General features: G+C 34.1%; 1 long non-coding RNA gene across 1 annotated transcript; it reads right to left on the bottom strand.

The window, feature by feature from the left end:
• Nucleotides 1–2,018: 2,018 nt before the first annotated feature.
• On the bottom strand, nt 2,019–6,519 carry LOC143254542 (uncharacterized). The gene is made up of 3 exons (XR_013030244.1): nt 6,001–6,519; nt 3,848–3,928; nt 2,019–3,131 (listed from the first exon to the last, which is right to left on the bottom strand). It is a non-coding gene; the product is annotated as an uncharacterized LOC143254542 (long non-coding RNA).
• Nucleotides 6,520–7,571: the final 1,052 nt, after the last annotated feature.

The raw sequence follows: 7,571 nt of genomic DNA, 5'->3' as shown, positions 1-7,571 counted from the left end.
TTCTTAACAACTTCACCATCAGAATATGGGTGTTTAGCATGAGCAATATTCCATGATATAACAAAACTAGCTTCAGTCATTTTATCAACTTCCTGAATGAATGTTGTCCACAGCGTCTGCTGGCTATTTAGTGATAATTTTAACACAGTTAACTTGTTTTTCCATAATTCTGATTTAGGTGGATGATAAGACGAAAATTTTGTGATTTATTTCAAAGTGGCATTTCAAGTTACGAGCTTTGTAATGATGGAGTAACACACTGCAGATAAGACACAAAGGTTTACCTCCTTTAATAGTGAATGCAAAATCTTCCACCCTGGCTTCAAATTTCTGTTTTTATCTTCACACTTTTGATTCTTACAATTTGATGACACGATCTTCCTTCACAAAATTTTCAGACACTTCTAAAAATTAAAGGAAAAGAAACAATAAGCTCCAACACGCGCAACACAACCAAACTCTACAGCACCCAGTATCAAAATAACACTTTGCATATGCCACAATCACACGATCATGAGCCACATCCAGTAAAACTAACATTGTTAGCACCACCTTGTATGATTACTGATTCTCCAGCACAATACCTCTGTAATCCTTGCTGATCCAAAATTTCTTTAATCCCTGACTCAAATCTAGCATTAAAATTAGGATTTAAATTCTGAAATATATTTACTCACCATGAACATTAAACTTACATTTTAATCCAGTGAACTCTCAGTTTATAGCCAGTAAATGATTATAAAACTTGAAAATTTTGTATTTACCTTTTATATTAATTGTGATGCAAAAGAAGCTCAGCCAACATATTTCCGCAAGCCACACATATGTCCTAGAGCTGCAAGAGGTTTGCGAGCCACAGTTTGGCTACCCCTGTTCTACAATATTGTGACAATTCAACTATATGTTTACCGGGTGTAGTTTACATACAATATTTTCCTATAATACAGTGACATTTCAACTATATGTTTACAGGGTGTAGTTTATATACGACATTGTCCTATAATACAGTGACACTTCAACTATATGTTTACTGGGTCCAGTTTGTGTATAATAGAGTGACAATTCAACTAAATTTTTACCAGGTCATCTTTAAATGTATTGTTCTGTGACATAATGACATTTCAACAATACATTTTCTGGGCCTGGTTTATATATATATTATTTTATAATATAAAGATGTTTCGGCAATACGTGCGCAGAATCTAATTTGTACACTACATTGTTCTATAATATAGTGACAGCAGTATGTTTAATAGGCCAAGAATGAGTTTACTGGCATGGTCCATATCTAATATTAATGTCTGTTACAGAGATATGTCAATAATATTCTTACTTGGACTACTTGTATTTTTTGCATTTTGCTTCTTGTTATAACTTTCATCTACTGTGCACTCTGTAACTAAGTTACATACCAGTTTACATTTGTCTTGTAAGTAAAGTTACATACTAGTTAACGTGTGTCTTGTAAGTAAAGTTACATATTAGTTAACGTGTGTCTTGGAAGTAAAGTTGCATACTGGACGTGTGTCTTGAAGTAAAGTTGCATAATTCTTTACTTCCAAGACACACGTAAACCAGTATGCAACTTTACTTCCAAGACACATGTAAACCAGGTATTTTGACAGAACCACTATAGAAACGCTATATGTGGCAAGGCTTCTTGCCAGAACCATTATAGAAACCCTACATGTAGCAAGGTTTCCAGAACCACTACAGAAATCCTATATGTTACAAGATTTCTTGATAGAGCTACTACAGTAGTGTACTGCAGAAATCATATATGTGACAAGTTTTCTTGATAGAACTATAGTAGTGTATTACCAAAATCCTAAGTGTAACAGTTTCTTGGTAGAATTATTACAGTAGTATACTGCCAAAATCCTACATGTTACAAGGTTAATTGATAGAACAACTAGAGTAGTGAACTACAGAAATCCTACATGTAACTAGGTTTCTTGGTAGAATTATTATAGTAGTGTACTACAGAAATCCTACATGTAACAAGAATGCATCACACTTTTACTTTATTCTTAAAAAGGTGCTACTTTAAAATGTAACACTTAGGACTACTGTACTTAAAATGTACCATTTAGGACTATTGTACTTGCATAGATTTTACTTATGATTTCCACAGAACATTCTAATAACAGAAGTACAGGCTTTTATAAACTAGAATCAAAAGTAACTCTCTCTATAAAAGTTATATATGAGAGGTATGAGAGATCTGTAATTGTGGAGGTTACATTAGCAGTTTCACTCACTGTGTAAGCACAATTTTTATCTAGATATATTAATTTAATATCTGTTTTACAGATATATGAATGCTCTTTCATGGGTGAAATTACATGTACTATATTGCCCTTACCAAGCACTTATATAACATACATAACTTCTCATTACATTGCAAGATGTTTACATCTATTTAAATTGTTGTTGTATAAAAACAGTGTTTGGTTACAGAGATTTAGGTTTAGTTTAGATTTGTTAAATAGTATTTCATTTCCACACAGGTGGTGAAAATATGTCACCCAAGATTCAACTTACTGTGTTCATTCAGTCACAGAATTAAGTATTTTGTACAGATCCATAACGTGATGTCGGTATTCTCTCCTTACCAAACTCAAGGATGATAAATATCTTCTAACGGTCCATAATGTGATGTCGGTATTTTATCCTTACCAAATTCAAGGATGATAAATATCTTCTAATGGTCCATAACATGATGACAGTATTCTCTCCTTACCAAACTCAAGGATGATGAACATCTTCTAATGGTCCATAAAATGATGTCGGTATTCTCTCCTCACCAAACTCAAGGATGATAAATATCTTCTAATAGTCCATAACGTGATGTCGGCATTCTCTTCTTATCAAGCCCAAGGATGATAAACATTTTCTAACAGTCTATAACATGATGTCGGTATTTTCTAGTTACCAATCTGAAGGATAATCTTTATTCTTTAGAATGAACAAACGAATCACCAGAATGAGTGAGGTTCATGAACTACACCTTGCAATGAAGGAGACACTTTCACTTTGGAATGCCTGGCAACGTTCTCTTGTGCTGCAAATTCCTGTTCAGAATTCCATTCTACATAGTCCCCAATACAGACAATAAAAACTTGCTGTATCTAATATAATAGTAACAGCAATTTAACAACTTATTACAGTAATAATATAAAGATTATTTTATACATTTTGTTAGTAAAAGATACTCATTATTCAATAATGCTTACAAATGGCTGATTTTACTGATTTCTTATTAGCAGCATTTAGACCAATAAGTATAAGTTAATCGTAAATCAAAATTATTCCAATGACTAATTAATAAAAATTCCAATCACATTAACTGTTATAAAAATTATCAAATAATAGTAGCTGAAATTAGTTGTTCCAATTATTACTTCTAGAATAAATCTATACTAAGAGAGGATCAACCATCCTATCTTTATGATTCACATAACAGCTTGTTTTACAGAATGTCTGCAATCCACATAACAATTTTAGTGTTACAGAATGTCTTTATAATTCACCTTATAGCTTTAGTTTAACAGAATGTATTTGATTCACACAAAAGGTTTAGTTTTACAAAATGGCTTTATTATTCAGAATCAAACGCAACAAAGCTAGACACTGCTATATGTTAAAAAAGTAAACAAAGAAGGTTCTCACATTTAGCATTCCAGTATAAAGTGTCCATTAAGCCTAAAACAAATGAGAATACATCATCTCTGAAATGTTAAGTTTTCGTAAAATATTTAAAAGATTAATATCTCCCACATAATGTTTATAGCCAGGAAAATGTAAAAAAATTAGAACATCATGCAAATCAATATTTAGGCCTCACCTGGAATGCTGATTATACTTTCAGTTATGTTTGGTCCATGGAACAATAACTTGTTCAAAATAACTCAGAGGAAGGGTAATACTACAATTTCAAAGATGGAAGGGTTATTTTTCTAGAAAGATTATGACCTATTAATTATTCAAGATTACAAGCTTATCTGGTCAATAGGACAAAGGTTTTCAATTTTTGTTTCTTTTATGTACTGAAAACAACAGAATGGGAAGATACAAGTTTATGATTTGAAAAAAAATATTACAGTTTTATTTTCTAAACAAGAATTTTTCTACATAATTAAGGGTTAGTGCAATGTTAGACTGGTTGGTTGGTTGTTTAGTGATTATTGACACAAAGCACCAAGGCCATCTGTGTAAAACAACTAGTAAAAAGGGTCGTTCCAAGTCAAATCATCCAGGGGCATGCAGTGGACCCCACAGAATGCCTTGAAAAAATTCACGTGCTCATTTAACCCATATGATAAAAAATTGCCAAAGATTAGATTAATATCTCTAATAGTTTCTGATTTACAGCCCTGTAAAATTTCATTAATTGTTTTTTATATTTAGCAAATTCATTTTCGGGCAACTTTGGCTGCTAAAAGCTGCAAGATTAATTCAGTCAGTGTGGCAAATTTCAGCCTTCTACCACCATTACTCTTGAAGCTTTAAGCAGCCAAAGTTGCCCAAAAATTAATTTGCCAAATATAAAAGAAAATTAATGAAATTTTACAGGCTGTAAATCAGAAACTATTAGAGATATTGATCTAATCTTTGACAGTTTTTCATTATATGGGTAGATAAGCATATGTGAATTTTTTCAAGGCATTCTGAGAGGGTCACCTGAAAACATTTCCAACATCTGGATGATTTGACATGGAATGACCCAAAAGTAATAATAAAACTATTAGAACATAAAAAGGAAGTATGCTAAAACAAAACAAAGGCCAACTTATGAATTAACAACTTAAACAAAATTAAACAGGCCAATGACAATTAAAAATTTAAAAACACAACTAAGGTGGACAGTCTCACCATTGTCAATGACACTGTTTAATGTCAAGGTAAAAATATGTTTAAAATTGTACCATCACTCTTGATCATAAGGACAGCACAACAGTAACATGTGGGATATTGTGACTTGAGTGTCATATAGACCACACACTGATGCATCAGTCACAGATAAAAAAAAGCAATGACTTAAATACTGTGACCAATGCATAGCCTGGCCAGAACAACTTTCTTCTTCCAATCCTTATGGAAGCAAGATGGCCAAAGAGCAACAGAAGGTTTGATCTGGGAAAGTTTGTTATCATGTTGCTTACTCCAAGTCAGCTGCTAAATGGCATGGAGCCTAGTCTTGAATATAGGGCCAAAGTCCATGCATGGGACAGGCATGGCCATGATAGCACCAGAGCAGACAGGCTTAGTTGCAATGTCAGCGAGCTCAATCCCACAAAAAGTGAATAAAAGTAGATAATAGAGAGAAATGGACCAATTGGTTTTGCATATCAACATGAAGAGGGTGAGAACTAGCATGAAGTGATTTCAGGACCAGTAGAGAACTAAGCAAGTCAGTATAAATAGTACAATTTTGTACTGCACAGTTTCTATGTGGTCCAGAGCAAAAGAAATGGCGTACAGTTCAGCAGTGAACACAGAAGCTGTAGAGGGGATTCTGCGAGCAACCACCAAACCACAACAAACCATAGCAGAGCCCACAGAGTTACCTGATTTCAAATCAACAATCCATACAAATGTGAAAGGAAGGTTGGTTAGTTGGTTGATTTATGTTTTATGGCACAAAACAGCTAGGCTATCTGTGCCAAATGTCCAGTAAAAAGGTAAAAGAAAATTAAGGTAAAACAAAACAAAGTTAAAAAATAAATAAATAGCATAAAACCAATGTTTACATCTAGTCTACAACGTCAAAAGAAAAACTACAGTAATTCAAGTTGTAAAGGACTTTCTGTAGTGTGACTGTAATATTTAATCATAACTCACCAGGAAGACTAACAGGTAAGTAAAAAACCACTCTCAGTTACCTGAAGTTGACCTTTCCAGTTCTGGTTCTGAGTTATTTGATGTTATGGCCATTTTCAGAAAGTAAAGCAATAAAAGTTTTAAAAGACTTGTAGCAAAATTGTAATAATAACTCACCAGGATACTAACGGGTAGTTCAAACAGCAGTGTTAGTCATCTGAAGTTGGTATTTCCAGTCTTGGTTTCAAGTTATTTGACATTACAGCCATTTTCTAATTTCAAATCGAACTAGATAAACTTTTTGATTCTTAAAAGGGAATCACATTAAAAAAGGTCTAATATATAAATATAAAAACTTAAATAGCATTAAAATTAGTCTTTAAAAGACTAAAAACACTTGGACAGTGTCACCATCACCAATAACACTGTCTAACATTATGGATAAACCTTGTGACAGAACATGTTTACAATGATGCTGTCATTGAGGGTCATAACAATGGCAAGACAGTAAAATGTGGCTTATTGTATCCTGAGTGTTACACAGATGACACATTGGTGCATCAGTCCCAGATAAAAGAAAACAATGAGTTAAAAACTGTGATCAATGCATAGTCTAGTTAGAACAACTTCCTCTTTCTGATCCTTACAGATGCACGATGGCCAAAGTCCAATATAGGGTTTTATTTGAAAAGCTTGTTTTCATGTTGCTCACTCAAAGTCAACTGCCAACTGACACAGAACCAAGGCTTAAATACAGTACCATAGCTCACGTATGGAACAGGCACAGCAGTGATAGGCCAAAGTAGATAGGTTTAGCTGCGGTGTCAGCAAGCTCGTTCCCACAAATACCAACGTGGCCAGGTATCCCTAAAAACTTAATAGAAATAGATGTTAAAGAGAAATGGGCCAGTCAGTTTTGAAAATCAGTGACAACAGAATGTGAACTAATATGAAGCAATTCCAGGGCCAACAAAGAACCGAGTCAGTATAAAAAGTGCAGTTTAAATACTGCTTAGCTTCTATTTGATCCAGGGCAAGTAAAGTGGCATATAGTTTAGCAGTGAACACAGAAGCTGTAGAAGGGTTTCTGTATCCAACCACCAAACCACAACAAACCATGGCTGAGCCCACACAGTCACCTAACTAACTAACTAACGTGGCAGGGGTTCAGTTTAGAGAGAGAGAAATCAGAAGAGTTCTCTCTCCAACTGGGGTGTTCAGGAACTTTGTAGTTCCTCTTCGTCCCCTTTCGTGGATTGTTATTAAGATTAAGTGGTGTTTTTTTAATTATTATTTTAATAAATTAATTATCGTTATTATTCTTGACTTTTGGGTGGAGAATGTCTCACTAAATGTTCTTTTGGGTGGAGGCAAAGGCAGCAGAGAAAGAAAGGCCGGGACCTGTCCCGAAATGAAAAAGTAAATCAGTCACCTGATTTCAAACCATCTATATAAATAGAAAATGGAAAGATGGTTCGAAAGATGTTCAGCAAATAACAGACAGTATTTCCAATCAGCAGTGTTTGTTCTTCTTAAATGACTCAAAGATAGGTCACATTTGGGAACTGTAAGAAACCATGGTGGGATGGGCTGACCAGTAGATACATTAATGTTATACAAGGACAGAACCAATTGATCCAATTGCACCTGGATACGAAGACCAAAAGGAGCAATGGCAGATTGTTTGTTCTGAAAAGTATGGCCCACTGAAGAAGAAAAACACTACCCCAGGTGGGATGCTTTGGTAA

Source organism: Tachypleus tridentatus, chromosome 6, assembly GCF_004210375.1.
Source record: "Tachypleus tridentatus isolate NWPU-2018 chromosome 6, ASM421037v1, whole genome shotgun sequence".
NCBI classification, from domain to species: domain Eukaryota; kingdom Metazoa; phylum Arthropoda; class Merostomata; order Xiphosura; family Limulidae; genus Tachypleus; species Tachypleus tridentatus.
This window is presented reverse-complemented; position numbering and strand designations above follow the sequence as displayed.